The 25,994-nt window shown below is 40.5% G+C and overlaps 1 protein-coding gene and 2 long non-coding RNA genes across 4 annotated transcripts in view; all 3 read right to left on the reverse strand.

The window, feature by feature from the left end:
• Positions 1-25,994, reverse strand: part of LOC138950000 (uncharacterized) — a 276,950-nt gene that overhangs the window by 86,374 nt on the left and 164,582 nt on the right. The gene's annotated exons all lie outside the window — the stretch shown is intronic.
• LOC138951060 (uncharacterized) lies at positions 1,577-5,472 on the reverse strand. Its single transcript, XR_011450964.1, has 3 exons — positions 5,221-5,472; positions 3,931-4,105; positions 1,577-3,500 (listed from the first exon to the last, which is right to left on the reverse strand). It is a non-coding gene; the product is annotated as an uncharacterized lncRNA (long non-coding RNA).
• Positions 11,065-13,897, reverse strand: LOC138951061 (uncharacterized). 2 transcript variants are annotated; one of them, XR_011450966.1, is made up of 3 exons: positions 13,483-13,897; positions 12,733-12,963; positions 11,065-12,137 (listed from the first exon to the last, which is right to left on the reverse strand). It is a non-coding gene; the product is annotated as an uncharacterized lncRNA (long non-coding RNA). The 2 variants fall into 2 exon arrangements; XR_011450965.1 differs by having other exon boundaries at positions 12,733-13,897.

A 25,994-nucleotide genomic window follows, 5' to 3' on the forward strand; every position in this document is an offset into this window, starting at 1 on the left:
GGCAGCGTTTGCTGGAATCATGGTTTAATGCTATTTTTACCAGATCTAAACTTTTGGTGGATGTGCAACCGGTAAGGTAAACAGACACCTAATCTTTCTGTATTGACTGAGAGACGCAAAACCAGTCTAATTGCTACAACATGGATACACATCCAGACGACTTCCAGAGGGTGTCTAAATGTTCAGTGCACTGTATAGATCAGAAGCATACTTTCGAATTGATCTATACTCACACTCATTATCTCTCTTCTTTTACTTCCAGACCTTTCATCATCACTCACGGCCACTGGTCAGAACAGGCCACTAGACACTGACACCGTGACCATTCCAGATTTCCCGGTTCTCCGTGATCACAACGCAACTGTTGACCAGTCCTGTTCCTACTGTCCAGAATCACCACAGGAGAAAACCAACGTGCCATTCATCGTAAGATTTTTGTTTTGTTTTGAAAATTAGTGCCTTATTCTAGCTTTGCAAAAAACGAGAAAGTGTCTTTGACAGATACCATCCAAATAATACATTATGAAAACAAGTACAAGTTCATTTCTACTCATGTTAATCGTTTATGCTTTCTGTGCTGAGCGACATATGGATTGAATTTCTTTCGTTACTCACCTCCCGTCAACCTGCAAAACTATATCTGTCGAAGTAGTTTCAAATGTAGTATGCTTCCGAATAAAAAATATAAAAAAGGGTATTTTCTGAAATGTTTAATTATAGACCAAAACAAAACATTCACGAGTATGTTGTTGACCTGATGGTCTTTATGGTAGACAGCAAGAGTTGCATGTTCAAGAAGTTTAAGCAGTACATTTGAAAGAGCAAGGTAATTTAAGGTGGTATAATTTTAATGGTAGGTTCCACTGTAAGGCGACATGGAGGGTATCTTTGACGGACTCATTCAACATTCATACCCATGCACATCACCTCATTGGCTCAAACACATAAGCTTTGTTCTTGAGTCAAATTTATTGGCTTCGTAAATATTGTGAATTTTTGTCCGTTTGCAGATTGGCTTATCTATGATTTTTTTTCGAAAATATCTTGCGATCTACGTACGCATAATGTAACTCGTGAAGAAGAACATAAAAAGTTTGTCATGAGGAATCTAATTTGCATTTCAACCCATTTGCCTTCCTTATTGTTAATTTTTTCTTTATAAAGACTACTTGAAATAAACAAAATGTTTAACCATTTCAAGGCCTCTGAACACGTTTAAAAAAAAAGCTCACTATAAGATCTACCAGTGCCAAGGCTCAGTTTACACAGGAAAAATCATCTCTCGACTTGAACACATACCAATAATCAACAGCCTCACTGCTTCTTGGAGCTAGATTTTGTGTGTGGAATGAATTACACATGTGGCGTTTTAAAAGTACATTCGTGCAGAAAGGCTTTAATTTAATAATTAGGTCTTCGTGATGTTCTCTTAAAATAACTAACATGTGTTCCCTTTATCGGGCCTCTGAACGAGTTTTGTTAATATGCAGGTTAAACTCGTGCTTTTTATATTTAGTCAGTTTTGACTAAATATTTTAACATCGAGGGGGAATCGAGACGAGGGTCGTGGTGTATGTATTTCTGTCTGTCTGTCTGTGCGTGTGTGTGTGTGTGTGTGTGTGTGTGTGTGTGTGTGTGTGTGTGTGTGTGTGTAGAGCGATTCAGACTAAACTACTGGACCGATCTTTATGAAATTTGACATGAGAGTTCCTGGGTATGAAATCCCCCAACTTTTTTTTCATTTTTTTGATAAATGTCTTTGATGACGTCATATCCGGCTTTTCGTGAAAGTTGAGGCGGCACTGTCACGCCCTCATTTTTCAACCAAATTGGTTGAAATTTTGGTCAAGTAATCTTCGACGAAGCCCGGACTTCGGTATTGCATTTCAGCTTGGTGGCTTGAAAATTAATTAATGACTTTGGTCATTAAAAATCTGAAAATTGTAAAAAAAAATAAAAATTTATAAAACGATCCACATTTACGTTTATCTTATTTTCCATCATTTGCTGATTCCAAAAACATATAAATATGTTATATTCGGATTAAAAACAAGCTCTGAAAATTAAATATATAAAAATTATTATCAATTTTTTTTTTCGAAATCAATTTAAAAACACTTTCATCTTATTCCTTGTCGGTTCCTGATTCCAAAAATATATAGGTATGATATGTTTGGATTAAAAACACGCTCAGAAAGTTAAAACGAAGAGAGGTACAGAAAAGCGTGCTATCCTTCTCAGCGCAACGAATACCCCGCTCTTCTTGTCAATTCCACGGGCACTGCCTTTGCCACGGGCGGTGGAGTGACGATGCAACGAGTATACGGGCTTGCTGCGTTGCGTTGCGTTCAGTTTCATTCTGTGAGTTCGACAGCTACTTGACTAAATATTGTATTTTCGCCTTACGCGACTTGTTCTGTGTTATCAGTGTATTTCTCATCCAGGCATGGATGCGTCCTCTTAAATGGACAGCCCTTCCCGTGTAAACGATTGGGTTCAAAATCTCAAATCTTACCAGGCTTTTACATGGGATATGGCCATCCTTCCGTTTTGAAAAATACCAGAACTGAACACTCTGTATGGGTACTCTCTTTGCGAATGTAGAATTTTATGAATCAGTTTCTTAAACGCCACACGTGTAAAACATTCCCTAAAAACATCCAGCTCCAAAAACCAGTCAGGATGTTTATTCCTGGTATATGTTCAAGTCAAGAGATTTTTTTTTCTATGTAAAAGTCTTCGCAGATCTGTGTAGTGAGCAATCCTGTTTTGAAAAAGGACGTGCCTTTAAGCCTGTATAGACGGTTTGATTGTTGAGATACCTGGTGGCAATGACCGCACGGGTGGCAAGAGGTAGTAATGCACAGATGACAACAAACCGACCTGCATTTAAAAAAACCGTTAGGAGGCCTTGATAGGGGGAAATAGTTTGTTAATTTCCAGAATCTTTATGAAGAAATAATGAAGGAGAAAAAAGTCTGGCCTTTAAGTAAATGCAAATTAAACTATGTATACTTTTGACAAACTTTTTTCTGTTCTTATTCACATGTTAAAATGTGTGCAGAGATCGTTAGTTACTTCCAAAAAACCATGTTTCAGGCACCAGGCAAACGGACAATACTGGACACAGGCTATGCTGACCGGCTCATGGACTGACTACCTGATGCTGGAGTACACCAACAGTGGAAACAGTCTGGAACAAAATGTTGCAGCATGTGAACCATGTACCGGACCACGTGACAACCCAGTATCATCTTCAAACCATGCAGGAATCTGTTCAACCAAAAATACTAGTTCAACACAGTCACACGATTTGTAAAAGTATATTTCAGCCTTCTGTAGCTCAGGGAGTTTGAACCCCACTCTTCATCCGTTTGTGAAAGTATTTCTGATTGTTTTGACTGCATAGGTTGGTAATGGTACGCTGATGCTTCTGCCGAGAAACCCCACTCGCTAGCGCACCAGCTGCCTGTTATGGGTAAGCGACGTGCCTGTATTTCCTGCAAAGCAAGACAGAATAAAACAGCAGCTTAGTTTGAGCTTTTAAGACATTCGTACCAGAGAAAACGTGTACGTGTTTGTTTAGAGAGGGTGGATAGAATCATAAGACACGCTGTGTCTATGTGACGTAGAGCAGGTTTTCAAATTCATGCTGAAGCACTGTGTGATCGCTATTTTTTCTGGCATATATCTTACCTTGATTTCAGATAGACTGGGAACCGAAATGAGGATGTTTACATGAATAAACTATGCTGATATGTATGTGTTTAGAAATAAAGAATAGTTTTAATGATATATGATGGTGTGGTTTTTTTTTAAACCCAATGTGATGTTTTCGTATTTAAAAACAAATTGTACACTCTGTTGTCAATTTTACTTGCAGATAAATAAATCTATCATAATGGAAATCATCTGTTTGTGTTGTGTTACCCATTTTGATCAATGTTGAGTCGTCCATATCCCTGTGTGTACGCATAGTATGCAGTTTGAAGATAGTAGATGTCCGAGCAAACATAGGAGGATGTGCTGTTAGGCTGTCTATCTCCTCATCCAGGTTTTCCAGATATTTGAATTTCGTTCCCTCTTGGAGTTTCTGCACTGACACCTGATAAGCAAAATACACGTATCACTCTGTGATCATGGCAAAATGTATCTGTATGCCCCGTTCAAAAATTACCTTGAGATTCTAAGGTATACACAGAAATTGCAGTGGATCACAAAAACAACACGAACAGTAGTACATATATTCAGTTTAAAAATTCATGCAATGAGAGTCAATAACCCGATTTAACCCTAGGTAGATTCAGGGTCCCACTGACTGAATCTCATATGGTTGCTTTTCGGCACACACCACACATTTTTAATGGGACTGTGGGGTTTTGTTAATACAGTAAAATATATAGTAGCAACGTACTGTCTGTTCGTGACGTTTGAGAATACCGATCTATGCACTAACGCATTGTCTTTTTGTAGTGTGACTGTCCGATATTGCGTACTCCTAAAAATCAATGATCAAAAAGTTTGAACTGCTGTAATCGTGTTTCAGCATAATATGTCTGACAGTGCTTATTTGCTTCCAAAACGGCTTGCGATATCACGCCATCAGCGTTTCTCCACTGCTCAGAAAATCTTATGATTTCAGATCTAGTTTGAGATCGGAAATCACGTGTGCTCGTTTAAAAAAACTAAATTCATTTATTACTTCCCTTTGACCGTTTCGCAAGAAAAATGTCAGGATCACTATTAGTATTAGCACATGAAAACAGCCCACCGCCATTTAAAAAAAAAGTTTCACTGTTTAGTGGTGTCGATGTCATGTAGTGTCTTACTGTCGCAAATAAAAATACCAGGATAATTGCAGTTTTGTCCGCAAGAAACAGGCTTTGTGCAATGTTAACTTGCTGTCTACATGTTTCGTTGTGTGACTGAAGAATTACTCAGAATTCCAAGAGAAAATAAGGATAGTCGCGTGTGAACATCACTGTGGAAGCATTTATTCTAAACTGGGCAGTTCAAGGACGAAATCCTTGATTAAAGATAGGAAAATAAACAACACCAGATGCCTGAAATAATAGCATAAATCCATAATCTTTACATGCTTACAGATCTGTGGAAGCACATCAACTGATCTGTGAAAAACACACCTGACTTCGATCTAGCATGCAAGAGGTAGCGACTACGGACTAGTGTGTCAACATCACAACAAAGAGAATCACATACCATTTCGTATTGCCGCTTATGCTGGCTCTGTTTCAAGCAGTTCCTTGTGGCCTCGCCAGCATTTTGACGACGAAGAGGCTCAAACGGGCACGCTAAAACCTCAGGCTGGCTGAAAACCGGTCCGTATTCCACTTGTCTTCCTCACTGCTTGAGCCGGCCATGTTTGTTGTTCAAGGCTCGTGACGTAGCACACGTATGTGCACAAGGTCATGAGCCAAGACTGCGCGCGCGATGGAACGATTCAGAACAACCAAAAACAAGAGGCGAAGCCTTCACGGCTCACGTAAGAAATCGACAAACAGTAACACAAACTCAATCACTCTGTCACACATACACACACACACACACACACACAAAGTAAGCATAGGTGAAACTGTGCAAGAAAGGGAGACCCTGGATCTGCCAATTAGTCTCGGCCCGCTCACAATAACAATGACCGAGACTTTCAGTAATTCCTTTGCGTGACGTCTAACCCTCTTACGTCATAATGTGACGTCTTCAAATAGTTTCTATCACACACGTCAAACACTTTTGACCGAGACGTAATCTTCTTATGCGAGCTTTATCCATAGACTCGGAAATGTTAAAGTTTCTATCACACACACACACACACGCACGCACGCACGCACGCACGCACAGACAGACAAAGTTTATCATCGCATAGGCTACACTTACGTGAGCCAACGAGTCAAAGTATACTTTTTGGATTTCTGTGTTCATTTTTACACACGCATTTGTGGTTGATGAATTAAGAGGGTCAACATATCAAAAGTGACCCTAAACCTTGGACTTTTCCTTTAATATACGCAGTAAGCCGCAGCTGCATGCTTCTTAATACGTCTTTACTGCAGCATTTAGCCATAACACTCAGGGCCGGACTACCGGGGGGGTTATGGGGGTTGCGCAACCCCCCCCCCCCCCCCCTAGCCTAAACATGTACCTTACTTATTTAATTTTTTTTTTATTATTGCTTATTTTATGCCGTTTCATGCAAGGAGCGACCATTTTCCTATCTCAGAATATGACCTACCCGTCAGCTTCAGGGGGCTTCGCCCCCTGATCCCCACAACTAGGGGGGGGGGGGGGTGGGTTCTAGGGTTTCCGGACCCCCCCCCCCCCCCAGCCAAAAAATAAAAATATTGAATGAGGTATGCATTTCTTTATTTTACATTGAGTTTCAATTTTTGTGGTATTAATCAGTGACAAAATCTGCTGCCTGAAACTGGTAATGATCATCCTCAGAATGCACCAGATTGCACCATTTTGCATCCTTTTTTTCAAAATTTTCCGGGGGGGCATGCCCCCGGACCCCCCTTCGCGCCGTCGGCTCGGCGCTTCGCGCCTTCACACCCATATCTTCACAATATACTTTTGAAAAAAACCAGCCATAAAATGAACTGATCCGCCCCTGCCGCCAGGGGGAACATCCCCCTGGGCCACCACTGGCAACCCCCCCCCCTCCTCTTCGCCTAGTCCGGCCCTGACACTAAAAGGAACGGCAACCGCAACTCATTTAGTCCCAGAACGAATTTCTCCTTGGTGCGCCACATTTCGCGTAATCCAACATGAATTTGCACAAAAAGCAACCCAAAGCACAACATGGTGCCACAGATCCAGACTGGAACCCAGTTTAAAAAAAATATAGTCAAACATGTGATGTCGTCATCAGGTTAGAATGTGTCATTGCCAGCCAACCAATCAGCGTCTACTGAGAGAGACACACCTTTCTACTGCAACAGTAAACAATGGCGACTGCACGTGAGAGCGAACAACAAAAAGACAAACAAGTCGCGTAAGGCGAAATTACTACATTTAGTCAAGCTGTGGAACTGAACGTAGTCCGCCGCTAGTGCAAAAGGCAGTGAAAGTGACGAGCCTGTTTGGCGCGGTAGCGGTTGCGCTGTGCTTCATAGCACGCTTTACTGTACCTCTCTTCGTTTTAACTTTCTGAGCGTGTTTTTAATCCAAACATATCATATCTATATGTTTTTGGAATCAGGAACCGACAAGAAATAAGATGAAAGTGTTTTTAAATTGATTTCGAAAAATTAATTTTGATCATAATTTTTATAATTTTAATTTTCAGAGCTTGTTTTTATTCCAAATATAACATATTTATATGTTTTTGGAATCAGACAATGATGAAGAATACAATAAACGTAAATTTGGATCGTTTTATAAAAAATTTTTTTTTTTTTACAATTTTCAGATTTTTAATGACCAAAGTCATCAATTAATTTTTAAGCCACCAAGCTGAAATGCAATACCGAAGTCCGGCCTTTGTCGAAGATTGCTTGGCCAAAATGTCAATTAATTTGATTGAAAAATGAGGGTGTGACAGTGCCGCCTCAACTTTTACAAAAAGCCGGATATGACGTCATCAAAGGTATTTATCGAACAAAATTTTAAAAAAAGTCCGGGGATATCATTCCCAGAAACTCTCATGTCAAATTTCATGAAGATCGGTCCAGTAGTTTGGTCTGAATCGCTCTACACACACACACGCACAGACAGACAGACAGACAGAAAGACACACACACACACACATACACCACGACCCTCGTCTCGATTCCCCCTCTCAGGCCCTTCAATCAGGGGTGGGCTTATGATATGCTGGGTGATCTTAGAATAACCCTTTTTAGCGGATGAGCGTATGATACGAAGAGCGGGGCACGAGGTGAGTGTCTGCAGAAAAAATGTAATAACTCCTAAAATACTAATTATCCTGCAACCATATTAGAGGGCCCCAAAGGGGGGGTATCATCACGATCACGGGAAGGGAAATTTTAGCTTTCACGATCACAGTTACCTTGATTTTAGTTTTCACGATCACGAACACCAGTGGCAAATCACGGTCACGGTAAAAGTTGCAGGTACAGAAAGCACGTGTCAAAGTAAACACAACCACACAGTTATTCGCTCCTCTGGATCTATTGTTTATTCAACACAAAGTGACAACTGTTGCACTTTTTTATTATTTTTTTTTTTGAATTCTCTTTCATACACACATAGAAATAAATATCGATTCATGATTTGTAATCAGTAACAAGAATGTTGTTTTCATTGTTTTTTCTCTCGCTCTCTCTCATACAAACACTCACAGGAATATACACTCCATGGGCGGAGCAGTTAAGCCAGAGGGGGTGGGGGGGGGGGTTACAACCTGGGGTCCATGGGGTAGACCCCTTGTGGGGTACATGGGCCCCGTTGGGGGTCTGGGGTGCTTGGCCCCCTAGAAGTTGAAGAGGTTTAGCTATTTTATGAACAATTTATGGCTTATCCTTGATTTTAAACATGATCAACTGGTGTCAGCAGCCACTCATTATTTCTTTTAAAGTTAGTGTTAATTTTTTTGACAGCCGGGGTGGGGGGGGGTGGGTTCCGGAACCCCTGTAACCTCCCCCCCCTCTAATCCGCCCCTGCACTCATACACATTCAACTCCCACACCCTTACTCACACACATGAATATATACTTGCACAATTTCACATTTCCAGAGCTAAATCTTTTAAACCCATTTTCTCAAAAACTATTGGGTGGATTGAAATTAAAGTACATGTATGTGTGATGGTAGAGTCTATAATAACAAAATCCCCAACGAACATGACTTTGATCGACTTTGACATGAGGATCAAGTGACCTAAACTGGCACGTTTCCCCGCCATAGTTCCTGAATGTAACCCATTGTTGATAAGTTTACAGGCGATAAAATAAATCCAAGCTTAATGCAAAGAAGCGACAATTAGAATCTATGCCAAGCGTGTCCACGTTGCTGGGATGAAAAACACATTTCTAGTTTCGGTTTTGGCTACACGCAGACTCGATCAGACTCGAGCCAGTCGAGGTCACACTGAGCGAGTGACAGCCGGACGTGGCAATGTCGACAATGTCAATGATCCCAATCAAACTCAAAGATCTTGAACAAATTTCAAGATCTTTGCCTACATTCAGAACAGTCAGAGCAACATAGTCAGGGCCGGACTAAGGGGGGGGGGGGGGGGGGGTACAGGGGTTGCGCAACCCCCTCCCCCCTGGCTTAAGCATGTACCTCCCAAACGCTTTTTTTTTGTGGGGGAGGAAGGGGGGGGGGGGGTTGCATCTGGATCATCATGAAATCCGAGGAGAAATCGCACCTCTCACCCCCTTTCGAAAAACATTTTTCTTCAACGATTTTTGTGATGAAAAGTATGAGTCCTTACAATCTCAATTCTTCTTCATTGCCTATACAGCTTGCTGTCGAATTTACCTTTTTCGTTCAATGAGAGGCTTCCTTTTCCTCCAGAAACATCAAAAAACGTTCAGCTTCAAGGGGGCAACCCCTACCAAGGGGCTTTGCCCCCTGGACCCACATCTGTAACCCCTCCCCCTAGTAATTACCTAGTCCGGCCCTGTTAGATCAACATACCTTGACATTTCGTCTTCGGGAAGACGGACCCGTAGCCTGACCTTTCCACCAAGGAAGGCATTCTCGCCGCCTGCTTTGGTCTGGCTTGAATCCACAAAATATAACAGAAGTTCGATGACAGTACCGCTGCACGCCATTTTTGATCTTCGAATTCAAATTTGACCAATAAACTGCTTACGCCATGCTGATTAAGCTATCGTGTGATGTTATTGAATAGTTTCCTTGGGTAGCTTGTGAAAAACTGTCGCTCCGAAAACTAAAATAAAATGTACGATATTTCGGACTCATCGCATGGTTTTTTCCCGGCCAACTCGATTAGATGTGTGGAGACACAGGCACTCGTCACGAGGTGGGCGTGGCCTATGGCTGTCACTTGTGATGGACGGGGGGTCTTTTCTTATGGTTTATACAAGGTATGATACTGATTCTCTCGACCTCGTCGACAAACTTCGCATTCCTGCCATACACAGCTTAGCAAAGCAAAACAACGGCTATGATAAAATCAAGTATACATTAAACTATCAGGCAGCTACAGATTTATACCAATTAGACGTTGCTACGGCTGTTATTTTGCAAAACGGCACGGATTTTGGCACACAAAAACCCACGTTGTTCTAGACCGAACGGAAGTTACGTATGACTTACTTCCCCTTATAATCAAACCAAGACAACAAGCTGTGCCTTCATTGGCTGAAGGAAAAATATTGCGCGAAATCTGACGTGTAGATCTGTTGTAGATTTGAGAAAACATAAGAAGATTGGTTACGTGTAATCTCGAATGAAATAGTAAGATTGTTTTTGTTGCTCAAGACTGTTATTTTTATGGAGCTTTTCTCAATGTCTGTCCAAAATTGCGCACCATAAGAGAGAGGGAGGGAGATAGAGAGGAAAGAGAGAAATTTTGTTTCCCATCCACATCAGGTACGGGTTGGTTGTTGATGTAGAACGATAGCAAAGCAGTCAGGTCAGATAATGCACACAGCACGAGATGCATGCAGAGAAGGATATACAATCAGGGTTCTTGCATGCTTACAGTGTGATCTTTCTTGCTATTTTTCATCAATGAACATAATGCCACAGCAAAACATATTTAACCCAATTGTACTTTGTGGTTTATGTTGAGAGTGAAGTTAGGATTTATCTTTTCAAGAAGTAGACTCTGCAGTCGTTCAGGCTATCCAAATAATCTAATTTGCAGGCTTAGATTCCCAGTTAGCTAGCACACAAAGAGCACCAAGTGCAGTGACATCTGTGTACAGTACAGAGTAGGGCAACCGAGCTTGACCCATCTGTGCAATTATAAGTTGATCAAAATGCTAATCGAATAAATTGATTGAAAATTAAGCAGATAATACATAATACAGCTGCATATTTTATGCACACATTTTTTTTTAACAAAGTAACTAATTGTTTACAGGTTCTAGTGTTCATCACAAGACATTCTTATTTATATTTTTATTTTCAGAAGCCATATACTCAGGATCATTCCACATCTCATACCTGCATGTGCATACTTCGAAACCATTGAAGAAGTCACACATGAGTAATTATATCATGATCCTTCATATATATTTATTTCAAATTAAATCTTTCATTAAACACCTCCATATGTTACTAATTCATACCAATGTACAACAATACAATTTAGCAACAACAATATAGAGAAAGACACACTTAACTAATAATCTGCATTCAAAATTATTACAACACTTCTTTCGACACACACACAAACACATACTGTTTGGAATCATACTGCTAAAGTTGAACGAACACATTTAACAGCAACATGCAAGCATTCATTCTTGTATTCAAGAAACATGCAAGTATACACTCTTCGTTCGTCTTTCAATAGACATTTTCCGAAAAAGACTGTGTTTGAGTGTTTATGGAGTAGTTTTATTTCTGGATGGTGAGCCGAGATAAAAATAAAAAACAATAAAAAACACACACACATGTTGATCGTATAATAGTGAACAATAATCATAAAGTGCATATTTTGTGAAAGTGTTGGTGTCGGAAATATGCACGAGGTAGCCCACATTCACTGCCAGCATGATAGTTTGACTGCTGATTGAAAAAGTTAACACATGATGGTAGTACTCATAAGCTTGGATGTGCAGGTTTTGGAAAGAACAGTGCGTCATATTTATTTGCAGAAAATGTGTATCGGGACTGTGAGGCTTTTCATCACTTGCCTGAACATTATTATCCCTTGGCATAATTAAGGTTCATAAGGGTCGGCGGTCAATAAAACCCTCAGTAGATTTGTTTCCAAACATCGTCAACTGCAGTGTTGCTCTTAGGCCTAAGTGTTTTTTTCTCACTGGTCCACACTTTTTTTTCTGATTTGAAGCACTGTTGTGACCACTGGCTAATCAGCCTGCTGTCCGGTACATTTTGACATGTTGGAGGCCCTCTGATTGAAAAAAAATTGTGATAAATCTTGAAAAAGTTGGCCGCTAAGGTAAATCCACTTCCTCTCCACTGTATAGTTCTTGTCCATCAGACTGTTACTGAAACAAACAGTTCAGAATATCATTAGTGCGTATAGTCCTTAAGCCAAAACACTGCAGCTTTTTTCGTTCACCTCTCCATCTACTTATTTGTTTTGCTTTTGTACGTAGTACACTCACTCTCTTATCACACAGAGTTTCTCAAATAAAAAAAGAAACAAAACTAAAAACAGAGGAAACAAGCAAACAAACACCACCACAACCAAGAAGAAGAACAACCTAGCTGAAGACAAGCTGTTTTGCATAAACGCAAACATGTGCATAACTCAAAATGGTAATTAGACAGGTAATTAATCATGTCTAAAAGCCAATTCCTAGAAGTGTGTACATAGTCAAAGCTCTAACTAAAAATGTAAAATAAAAATGTATCACTAGAAAACACACACACACACACACACACAAACACACACACACACACACATACACACACACACACACACAAGCACACACACACACACACACACACACACACGCGCGCGCGCGCGCGCACACACACACACACACACACACACACACACACACACACACAAATGATCTTGTATTTTCTGATAACATGTCCTAATTAAACCATTGATGAATAGGTGTCTGAACTTACTCAGAGATGAAGAGTTGACCTTCTGTTGTTATTCCTCAAGAGATTAGTTCTGCTCATGCATGTCGCCTCGGGTTTTCCGTGTTCGGCCTGCATGCAGTTCCCCAAGCATCCGCTGTGTAAACGGATGTCTCTTTGTCACGTCTGTAGCTCCACTGGATATAAGGCTTCTTGTAAAGTTCTTCTGCAATTTGCTGTTCCAGCACTATCAGTCATCAATGTAGAATACTCCACCTGCAAAAGTGTCAATACCCCTAATAATTATGTGTCAAATAACTTCTGATTCATAATGTAGATCTACACCCGATAGCCGAAATTGTGTGACTGGACAACTGATGTGTAAACCTGATGAAATATAATCTGTATTTGGTATCACTCGAAAATTGCTGCTTCCATATTCAGCTATGAATCTTTAAATTACAATTTGAAACTGATTTACCCCTCCCCTTCGCTTTCAAAAATCACATCAATCTGAGAGAGGAAACATAAAATCCCCTAACTTGTCATTTGCTTCTGGTCGTTAGATCTAAATTACAACTGAACAAGGTGCACAGACTGAGTTTGAGATCTACTTGAATGAGTGAGCTGCCATACCCACGCTACCCAATCTCTCTCTCTCTCTCTCTCTCTCTCTCTCTCTCTCTCTCTCTCTCTCTCTCTCTCTCTCTCTCTCTCTCTCTCTCTCTTTCAAATAACCTGCTGAAGGGTTGGGGATACATGTGTTTGGGATTATCTATTCGAAAATTCGCTCACCTTCAAATGTGGACTCCGTTGCGTCTTCAGCAGAACATGGTCAAAACCATGGGTCATATGTTTCGTGACGTTCAACAACAGGCTTTGAATGAGTTCATCGGCAGTAAACAAACAATTCTCTCATCTCTGCTCGTGGTTGAAACACAACCACAATCCCTGACAAAACAGATTTTCCAGTTTTCGAAAACTATCCGAAGACGTGATGCACTGGTCACACTGGCCGAATCAGCTATATATTTTCTCTGGTGAATCCATGATTTCCAACTCCATCACAAGGATGAGACAATCTAAATTTATGTTTGCATCCCATTATCTGGAAGTTGCAAGAAGAATCAAGGAATAGGAAAGTTGGCGGTGAACAGACAGATCGACTGACGAACGCCGCTGACAACTTTTTAATTATGCCTGGTCACGGGGTCACGGGGTCACATGCGCAGAAAACATGCGCAACCTGTCTGTCGTCTGCTGCAATCTCGGTTTCTGATAACTTCACTACTTCCGTTCGGTCTAGAGCAACGAAGAGAGTTTTACCTTGTAATAGTAGTAGTACTGAGAGCGCACAGGCCCCGCCCACTTTGATCCCGACCCGATCGCGACGAGTGCCTGTGTGTGCAGGCACACTGAAATGAATCAACTGCACCTAAAATGAATTTTATAGCAATTACTTCGCACACATCCAAACGCTTCCCAGCCTATTCTTGCTACCTTGTTGCTACTAAAACGTATACACGTTATTTTATTTAGCCCTTTGCTGCGACAAGGTTTGCCGATACCGGCACTTGTCTAGACAGTGACGTCATTCATAGATGACGCCAATCATAAATGACGTTTGTCAAGCTAGGGAACTTATGCTTTCAAGTGTTGCTGCTTCCAGTGACAGGAAGGTACAGAGATAATAATTCTCTGCTTCACCAAATGTACGACCAATAGTGAGATGTTTTGTGTCTTTTTATACTTCCTACTAATACTGTCGACAAACTAGCCAGAATTGCACTATTGCGCCTAGACAGAAAAAGGGTTAGACAAAAATGCAGCCTCAATGACATCTCTCAATTATTTCACGCTCATTATCCTAGCTAAAACACACACCACTTTAATAAAGGAATGTTGATTTGAAAACAAAAACACTAATAGTGTTTGAGATGCGTTCTGTTTGTAGATGGAGTATTCTGGGATCATGGACGGCAGTGGTATTTGGACATATCTCAGGAGATTCAAGTGGAAACTACCCAGGCTGACCCAGGACCACCCCCAGCCAGCAGCACGCCTGCGAAGCCTGCGAAGGACAGGGGGAAGACTCACCTGTGTACCGCTTGTGGAAACACCTACAAGCACTTGCCAAATCTCAGGCGACATATCAGGGCTACTCACGAAGAGGGTTTCCAGTGTTTCATCTGTAAAAAGGCGCTGGTAAGTCAAGTCGCGCTGTCCAGAGTCTCACTTGAACGGCCATGAAAAGAAGAAGCCATTCAGCTGTGCTGCCTGTAAGAAGACTTACCAGAGCAGGACCAGTCTTGCACAGCATTCCTGCAGCAGCAAACCAGAACTTTCCGTGCGATGAATGCCCCAAAGTGTGCCCATCGAAGAAGGCTTTAACTCAGCACAGGCTGAAGCATGCACCAATGCCAGAGTTTCGGTGCCAGTTTTGTGGCGTGGAGTTCAAGTTCAGACAGGGAAGAGATCGTCATGTCAAAAGCAGATGCAGGGTTGCCCAGGAGACAAAAACATCTAAGGATTCTTATCCACCTTTGATGTTGCAACCGCTTTAAAGTTACTGTTCAGAACTTTGTGAAAAGGAAACAAACACTTGTTTGTTAGGGTTTAATTTTACTCCTTTTGGTTTTATGAAGACGCAAGATTAGTTTCATATTATTGATTTTAATAAAAGCATAGAAAACTGCAAAATATTAATTTCAATCTCTCTCTCTTTCTCTCTCATAAGTTTACTTTCTATACCTTCTAATATTAACTAACTGTAATTAAATTGTATGTACAGTCATTGAAGCCTTGTCTGGTCAAAATATGTCCCGGTTATCATGAACTTTGTGAAAAGGAAATAAACACTTGTTTGTTAGAGTTTTAATTTTACTCCTTTTGGTTTTATGAAGACGCAAGATTAGTTTCATATCATTGGTTTTAATAAAAGCATAGAAAACTGCAAAATATTAATTTCAATCTCTCTCTCTCTCTCTCTCTCTCTCTCTCTCTCTCTCTCTCTCTCTCTCTCTCTCTCTCTCTCTCTCTCTCTCTCTCTCATAAGTTTACTTTCTATACTTTCTAATATTAATTAACTGTAATTAAATTGCATGTACAGTCATTGAAGCCTTGTCTGGTCATAATATGTCCCGGTTATCATCTGCCATGGAATAAGCGATAGCCTGTGTGCCAAAACAGAAGGGACTCTTTACTGTATCTCATTCTTTTTTTGTCTCCAGTGGCGTAATAGTTCACAACGTCAAGAAATAACCGAAAGGCAATATTATCAAGGGGAAAATGTCCTTGAATTATCATTTGATGAAAACTAATCCATTCACTTATCAAGCCGTTTTCAGCCAGAATTTGTCCAGCCTTTTCGGCAAGGTTATTCACAAAATAGTTAACCGCACTAGGAGTGTGCTCTTGGGGATGTTTATCGTCATTCTGAGACACTGGCGTAGGCTCTTGAGCCTCTTGATTGCCATTCTGAGATGCTGGAGTAAGCCCAATGGAATTTGGAATTTTATCCACTATTATTTTGTTTTGATCGGTTACAACTATTTTGCAGCCTTTCTCAGCGCACTCTTTTGGTGAAAAATCGAATGCTTTTGTGCATAGCCTCCGCTTGCCTGTCTCCGTGTTAAGCTGAACAAAACAATACCGAAGCTTATGTGCTTCATGTTTATCAACTGTGTGGGTTATGATTTCTTTGAAGATGGAGAACCCTTCTCCACAATGGTAACATCTATAATCCATGATCTGTAAAATGAGAACATTTAATTGAGGTCATCAAGCAAAAAACTAGGCAGCGCAGCGAAAAACCAGTCATAAGCGCATCCGATCCGAAAAATCAAGCTATCATAAGCGCACAGGGGGTATTTCATAAGAGCACCCGACCACAAATCAGCGACCTGCCTTGTGTTTTGGATAGTTATTCAATAGATACGCATTTTTTTGTAAAAAGAGCAACGTGAATAAGTAGCGCTACATTTCGGGTTTTGACAACTGTAATATGGTTGCAGGATAATTAGTATTTTAGGAGTTATTACATTTTTTCTGCAGACACTCACCTCGTGCCCCGCTCTTCGTATCATACGCTCATCCGCTAAAAAGGGTTATTCTAAGATCACCCAGCATATCATAAGCCCACCCCTGATTGAAGGGCCTGCCTCTATGTTAAAACATTTAGTCAAGTGTAAAAAGACCTGTACTCACGTTAGAATGACGAACACGGAACAAATAACGGCGACGTTTCAACCTCTTGGGTCTTCTTCAGGCACGAACAGATTAGTACACACACAAAAAGAAGAAGAAAGATGACAGAGCAACAAGTCGCGTAAGGCGAAATAACAACATTTAGTCAAGCTGTCGAACTCACAGAATGAAACTGAACGCAATGCAACGCAGCAAGACCGTATACTCGTAGCATCGTCAGTCCACCGCTCACGGCAAAGGCAGTGAAATTGACAAGAAGAGCAGAGTAGTATTTGCGCTGAGAAGGATAGCACGCTTTTCTGTACCTCTCTTTGTTTTAACTTTCTGAGCGTGTTTTTAATCCAAACATATCATATCTATATGTTTTTGGAATCAGGAACCGACAAGGAATAAGATGAAAGTGTTTTTAAATTGATTTCGAAATTTTAATTTTCATATTAATTTTTATATATTTAATTTTCAGAGCTTATTTTTAATCCAAATATAACATATTTATATGTTTTTTAAATCAGCAAATGATGGAAAATAAGATGAATATAAATTTGGATCGTTTTATGAAAAACATATTTTTTTTTACAATTTTCAGTTTTTTAATGACCAAAGTCATTAGGTAATTTTTAAGCCACCAAGCTGAAATGCAATACCGAAGTCCGAGCTTTGTCGAAGATTACTTGACCAAAATTTCAACCAATTTGGTTGAAAAATGAGGGCGTGACAGTGCCACCTCAACTTTCACGAAAAGCCGGATATGACGTCATCAAAGACATTTATCAAAAAAATGAAAAAAAACGTATGGGGATATCATACCCAGAAACTTTCATGTCAAATTTCATAAAGATCGGTCCAGTAGTTTGGTCTGAATCGCTCTACACGCACACACACACACACACACACACACACACACACACACACACACACACACACACACATACACCACGACCCTCGTCTCGATTCCCCCCTCGATGTTAAAACATTTAGTCATAACTTGACTAAATGTAAAAAGAAGAATCACTGACAGAATAACGACACTGCACAAACCAACAGGTGACACGGTACAAGGGAGGCTACTCCAGTAAATAAACAAGGGAGGGAAACGTAAAAAAGTCGAACATAAGGTCCAACAATAAAGCACAAGAAAGAGATTTGAAAAGTTGCAGATTTGGAGGTCTGTAGACAAAACGAGTGTGTGTGTGTGTGTGTGTGTGTGTGTGTGTGGTGGGGGGGGGGAGGGGGGAAGGAGGTTTGGTAGGGACTGAATGGGAAGGAAAGTTGTATGTAAGGGAGAATGACTGAGGGTGGCAGAGGCAACTCACGTACCCATGCATACACACACACACACACACACACACACACGCACACACACACACACACACACACACACACACACACACACACACACACACACACACACACACAGGTGAAACAGCAGGGAGAACAAGGTTTAGATGAATGGATTAACGGCGGAAGTTAATTCCATCGGGACAAGTTGTTCTGACCTTTCTACTGCTCAAAGCAGAACCTGCGCAGTGAAATTCACTGCACGCAGCCGCGCGCAGTATAGTGTTTTGCACTGCGCGCAGCTGCAAGACTTTACAGTGGAATCCCCCCCCCCCCCCCCCCCCGCCCGTTTAAGACCCCCAATACAAGACTCTCTCCTCTGTAAGACCCCTCCCTACCCAATAGAAGACTTCCCCACTCCCCCCCCCTCCCCCATCCACCCTACCAGATAGAAGACGCCAGACAGATTGTATGTTCATATCCTCTGTAAGTTTACCCCCATTTTAAGACTCCTTCTTTTGTACAACCTGATTTTCTGAGGTCAACTTATTTGCAGGCCTGCACGTGCCTTCTCCCCGTTCGTGTGTACACGCAAGCAGAAGACCAAGTGCTCGCGGAAACGATCCTGTAATCCATGTCAGAGTTTGATGGGTTACAGAAACACGAAAATATCAAGCATGCACCCCCATAAAGTGGCGTCTGGCTGCCTAAATGGCGGGGTAAAAACGTTTATACACGTACAAACATTGGGAGGTTCAGCCCATGAACGAAGCAGCAGCACCACCCGTAATTCTCTTTCCACCACCATCACTGGCCTCACATTTGGCAAAATACTTTTTTTTTTTTTTTTTTACAAGAACCATAATAATCAACACATCCGACCGCGATTGACCCCGAAAATCGAATTCGCTACATGTTGATGATATTGTGTCTGCAATAATTTCAGAATGTGCTGAAACAAGTGTGACACAAATAGTGTATCACTATGTCCGACTGGAGCTATTTGTCTAAAATGAGAGAAATCAATCGGACAGACTTTCTGTTGCGAAAATGATGACATTACACGATTCAGATAAACGAGAGTTGGGTAGTTGAATAGGATTTCTGCCCGATCAGTTACAACCACATGACCTACTTTGGAGGTGATATTAATGCCTAGTTCACGCGTGTTGTAATGATGTGTTTCTATTTGAATTATTGTAACGTTACAGAAACACATCATTACATCACGCGTGAACCAGGTATTGCTATCACCTCCAAAATAGGTCATGTGGTTGTAACTGATCAGGCAGAAACCCCATCCATACCTAACCCTCGTTTATCTGAATCTTGGCATGTCATCATTTTTGGCTCACGTAAGTGTAGCCTATGCGATGCTAACTTTTGTCTGTCTGTGCGTGTGTATGTGTGTGTGTATGTGTGTATGTGTGTGATAGAAACTTTAACATTTGACTGAACACAGAAATACTAATTTTACCTGGTTATTATCCAAGCAACAGCTTCAAAGTATTGAAGCAATGATCAACATTTCGTCGGCACGTATGTAGGTAAAGTGTGTATCCAAAGAAAACGGGTGGTGGGTCTTTGTTTTTTTTTTGGGGGGGGGGGGGGTAAAAACAGGTGACTGATTTGTGTCGTGTGCGGTATGTAGACCAGGTCAGGGGTCAAGGTTAAGTCAGATCGCGTGAAGGATTGTGGTATAGATACAGTTCTCACCCAGCTGCAGTTCGCCGATTCGGGGAAGAAGATTTCACATTGTTCGGTTTCGTAGCCCCAGAAAAATAGATAAAGAAGATACCAAAGGAGATTTCCTACAGGTTGATCTGCACAGCGTGTTTCCAGTGTGTGCGCGAGGAAGCGCTGTCGAAAGCGCAGTGTCGATCTGGCAGTCGTGTCCCCGTAAGTAAGCTACAGACAGACAGATCTAGATCTAGTGTCTCCCACTCTTGCCACATGGTGTCACCTATGCTTACTGTGTGTGTGTGTGTATGTGTGACGGAGTGAATGAGTTTGTGTTACTGTTTGTCGATTTCTTACGGGAGCCTTGAAGGCTTCGCCTCTTGTTAAAAATGTGTAGCATAAAATCTGTCCGATTGATTTCTCTCATTCTTGTCATACTTGTTTCATCACACTCTAAAAATATCACACGGACATTTGCAGCGAAATCTTCTTCAATCAACACGTGCTCCTTCTCCACGTGTTTCAGACACACCCCTCGCTAGTGATTAGAATGTTTGTTCCCCTACAAAGCAAGGGTATTCACTCTTTCTCAACCAGTCTGAGTATCTTCTTTCTTTCTGTCTCAGTCACACACACCACCACTACTTGCTACAAAACGTGCAGAAAACCAGACTCTTGAGCAACTTCATCCAAAGCACCAAGTATTACACATTGGACAATATGACTGTGCGATTTTGGAAAATGTGTGTGTGTGTGTGTGTGTGTGTGTGTGTGTGTGTGTGTGTGTGTGTGTGTGTGTGCGCGCGTGTGTGTGAGTGCTGGTGTGTATGTTGGGTATCTGTGTGTAAGAGAGAGAGAGAGAGAGATCAAATCAAATCAAATCAAATCAAATTTTATTTTACGAGGGTTGTGGCATAAGCAATATAAACGAGCTTCTTTTCAACCAGCCCTCGCCAAGAGAGGGACTATTCTAATCTTAAATACATATATATATATATATATATATATATATATATATATGTATATATACATACGTAAAACAATTACAAAAGATAAGCAAGGCAGAAAAACTATTCACATGACTATATACACGTTGTAGGCTATACATACATTCTTGCGTTATGAAACACTGATGCTTTATGGACAGATATGATCAATATGAAAATAATCAGAACGAAGTCTTCCATCACTGTGACTTTTCGTAATTTGACATTAAATGTAATGAGAGGTGTTTTTTGAAAGTATTGAGACTTGTTGGGACTCGAACTGATTCCGGGAGAGAATTCCACAAAACGCTGCCAGAATAAGCTAAACTTGATTTAAAGAGATCTATCCGCGGAATGGGGACGTTGAATTTTCGGCTTGGTTTGGCTTTAAATTTTGTAATGAAAGCACTCGGTGCATGGCCGGAAAGGATTTTGTGAAGGAGCACGCCTTTATTTGATTTAAATCTTTCTTTTAAAGGCAAAATCTTAAGTTTTTTTATAATCGTCGAAAACAAGACTGGATTGTTTTAATAGTTTTAATAATGATTTTAGTGCTCGTCTGTGTAGACTGTACAGTGGTTTTAAAATGTTTGCACTGGCAGAGTCCCAGATGGTCGAACAATAATCCGTGATGGTTTGTATGTATGCTTTAAAAAATAATAACCTTGAGAGAGAGAGAGAGAGAGAGAGAGAGAGAGAGAGAGAGAGAGAGAGAGAGAGAGAGAGAGAGAGAGAGAGAGAGAGAGAGAGAGAGAGAGAGAGAGAGAGAGAGAGAGAGAGAGAGAGAGAGAATTGAATTGAATTGAATTGAAATTTATTTTACGAGGGTGACAGAATAAGCAATGTATACATGCTTCTTTTCATCCGGCCCTCGCCCATTGAGGGGTAACAAACAAGAAGAAATAAAAGATAAGTTTAACAATAGTACAAATGACATATTTACCATAATTAACATGTCAAGCAACCAATAAGACATTTTAAGATGCATTAGGATTCTTTAGCAATGCTTGAAAATTATATATAACAGGGAAATATGTGTTTGTATAAAATAAATCCTTCATGAATTATATATAATCATGTTTTTCAATATAATCAGAGAGTACAGTTATATTTTGCCAGCTGCTTGATAATAGTTTTTATAAGTTTTGTAAAAGAAACAGCATGTAATATTCCTTGAATGATGTTTCATGAATTCGTAATTTAATTATATTTGGAATGGCGTTCCACATAATTGCTCCAGAATATGATAGACTCGACTTGTACAGGTCAATTCTTGGAGTTGGTGTAATTAATTTGTTACATTTTCTATAATGATTTATTTTGAAATTTGAGGCAATGAGTGTAGGGGCATTCCCTGACATAATTCTATGCATCATCACACCTTTGTTATATGCTAATCTATCTTTGATAGGAAGAATTTGCAATCGTTTATAATCAGTCATGGAAAGAGATGTATTTTTTAAAATAATTAATTTAACAGCTCTTCTATGTATGTGATAGGGTGGAGTGGAAGGGGGGGAATAGGCCAGGAAGCATAAATGAGACGCCAAGACAGAGGTTGCGATAACGTGACTTTTAATTAACGTACACCAGAAAGTAGACACCAGAAAGTAGACACCAGAAAGCAGTGTCTGATGACACATGAAAAGAAAAGAAAACATAATATAAGTACATGGCATAACAAGTAAAACGCACCATTCATACCAATGCATCCTAACCATACATACATTCCACAAGAAATGTATGACTGTATCATTTGTCAAAATAATCATGACAAATATAGACAAGTAACAATTTAGCCAAAATCCTGCAGACACAGCATTCTCTGAAAGAGAATCCACAGTGAGTTAAACAACTCCACAACAGCTAATGTCAAGGGAAGTAACCAACATCTTCCCTTAGGCCTAAGCCTTGCATAGGAAAATGCTCTACATAAATTAACCAACTGCATGAACCGCAACTGCAAAATAATTGTTATTATTAAGTATGTTCATCGCCATGAAGACACATCTTCATCGAGTTGAATAATAACGACAAGAATAAGAAAGATAACTCAGGCATGGGGTAAGCGAAAGCTTCCATGCTTCAAAATGAAGCGTTAGACAACAGTCTATTACCTTACAGGGAAGCGCGATTAAATCATATCGCTTTAGATTAAAAGTCTGTTTTGCATCTATGCGACTGCACAAAATGTTAGGTTGTCGCAAAGTTCTTCTGTAGGCAAGCGCCTTTAAAGTGCAACATGAGAATTAATAGTCAGAATTGTGCAGCCTGTAGACAATATCTTCCTATTGTCTGAAATCTTAACTCAGAAGATCTCTATCATTCTCATGCCTGAATTCATCAAACTCATGATACGAGTTCATTACCCAAAATATATGTCAACCATAATTCCCGGTCATCAATTGTAGGGGTTTCTGCGCCTAAATCGTAAATAGGTAGCTTTACGGGCCAATGGCACTGAGGGCTTAACTTTGGGCTTTTAACCGACTACTACTCAGACTTTACTGATCTCCAGAATTAATATGTGATGATAATGGGGGAAAATCGCAACGATACACATGGGTCTTTTCGACATCAAATATTAGAAGTTATTAACGCTCAATTTCAGCGTCAAATCATGAAAGTAATTAGAAACTGATCTAGAAAACACATCTCTCCGCTAGATCAAAATGGCGTCATCAACTCTGACTCGAGACCGGTCGGACATCGCCCGGGACCAAATCAGCGTCAAAATGTACATATATGCAAACATCATAGCATCAAATGAAACATAAGAATAAAGCATAAGGAAAGAATACAGCATAAGGAATGAATAAAGCATTTAGTTACTTACAGATTCTCCTCAGTGAGCACACGTAAAGGAAACACAAAGAAACAAGCCTCGGAATTCAGTTACAACCACAAGTCGACCGATTACAACTTCGCGACAAATATTGGTCAGCACTTCGACCGTTCACGTCAACCGACACATATGAGCAGCACACAGCTCAGTATATCACATCGCGTTCTCTGATCTAGCCTAAATGCTCAGTCTTTTAAAGGCTGGTCACTTCCGATAGCCAATAGGGAGGCTACCTAGGTGTCAGACAACGGGGGGCGTTCTACTTAAGATTGCCTGCCAAATGAAAGGGATCGTTAAAGAGGCAGAAATCGTTACAGAGGTGTCACACACCGAAAATATTACAAGTAGTTACACTAGCTGAAGGGGGAAGAGGGGCCTGTCTGCCGTGCACACCGGAAATATTACGCACACCGGATAAGGCTCATTAGATTACAACCAGTTACAAAGAAGGGGGGGGGGGGGTAAGAGACTAAAACCTCCAAGCCACCTGGCATCTTCTATGATGTACCCTGTCAAAAGAAATGACACCCACTTGACAAAACGCCGTCCAACGATTACCCAGACAGGCTGGCGGCACATTACATAACGACCACCTAAATCTGAGATAAGAGGTTAGAAAGGAATCCGGTCAAGAGTCTACCCTACGATAGTAAACACACAACAATCCTAGCGGGAGACACAACTTGGGTCAGGGGAAGATAATAGACAGGGGAGGCAACTGGGTCGGGCAGGAGATAATTACACAAAAAGACTGTGTACGCCACTTGGCTACATGTAAACTGCTTAAGTGTTTCAAAGTATTTGCACTTGCAGAGTCCCACACTGTCGACGCATAGTCAATAGCTGACTGAATATGTGCCTGAAAAAACAGTTTTCTTGTGCGAAGGTCTAGAAAGTGTTTGATTTTTGATAACTGAAATATTTTTTTGGATGTGTTTTTACAAAGTGTATCTACATGTTTTGACCAAGACAGGTTATTGTCAATAGTTATTCCCAAGACTTTATGGCTATCAACTTCGGTAACATCTTGATTTCGTATTAGCAATGTCGGAAATTTAGATGTTAGATTTTGTCTTTTTTGCCTCGTGGTAAGTAGCATGCATTTAGTTTTATTTGGATTCAGTGACATATGATTTAGTTCTGACCATTCAAGTAATCGTTCAATGTTTTCTTGGAGGATATATTTGCTAGTTTATTAAGATCTTGGTGACTAGAATGAATTGTAGTATCATCTGCAAATAGTTCACACATGCATTTTACAAATAGAGGTAGGTCGTTTATATATATAGAAAATATTAATGGACCAAGAATAGAACATTGTGGTACTCCAAATCTTACTGTTTGCTTTCAAGAGTATGATTGTTTCAGATAAGTACTTTGCTGTCTGTCTGACAGGAAAGATGTTAAAATGTTTATGGAATCTGTTGCAATTCCATAAATCTCAAGCTTTTTGATAAGGAGTTTATGGTCAATTAGGTCAAAAGCTTTAGCAAAGTCAACAAATAGAGCAGCACAGAACTGATTATTATTAATGTTTGTCAGCCATTGGTCTACTAAACTAATAAGCGCTGTTTGACATGAGTGTTTTTGCCTAAAACCTGATTGATTATCATGGATCAATTTATTGTTCTCAAAGTGAGAAAGGATGACGTTTATTAATATGTTTCAGGAGGCTTTGAACTGATTGATAGAATTGATATTGGTCTATTATTCAAAGGATTTGTTGTATCTCCTGATTTAAAGAGAGGAATCACTTTAGCCTGTTTGAATTGTTTAGGAAAATAGAGAGAGAGAGAGAGAGAGCGAGAGAGAGAGAGAGAGAGAGAGAGAGAGAGAGAGAGAGAGAGAGAGAGAGAGAGAGAGAGAGAGAGAGAGATAACTCATACAGTTTAATCGCCAAAACATAATAGTTCATTGCGATGGGGAGGTTGGAGAAGGGGGAGACATACTCTCTCTCTCTCTCTCTCTCTCTCTCTCTCTCTCTCTCTCTCTCTCTCTCTATGTCTCTCTCTATCTGTCTCTGTCTCTCTCTCTATATCTCTCTCTGTCTCTCTGTCTCTCTGTCTCTCATTCACACACACACACACACACACACACACACACACACACACACACACACACACACACACACACACAGGCGCGCGAACGGAGAAATAGAGAGATAAACAGGCGAACGGACAGACAGACGGACGTAGAGTATGAGAGGGGATTGAGAGGGAGAGCGTGGGTGCTGACGGAGGGAATTCAAAAGGAAAACATTGATATTGGGGGGAATAGGGGGGGGGGGGGGCAAATTCTATAATGCGAAGAGA

This window comes from Littorina saxatilis, linkage group LG16 (genome assembly GCF_037325665.1).
Source record: "Littorina saxatilis isolate snail1 linkage group LG16, US_GU_Lsax_2.0, whole genome shotgun sequence".
Lineage (NCBI taxonomy): Eukaryota > Metazoa > Mollusca > Gastropoda > Littorinimorpha > Littorinidae > Littorina > Littorina saxatilis.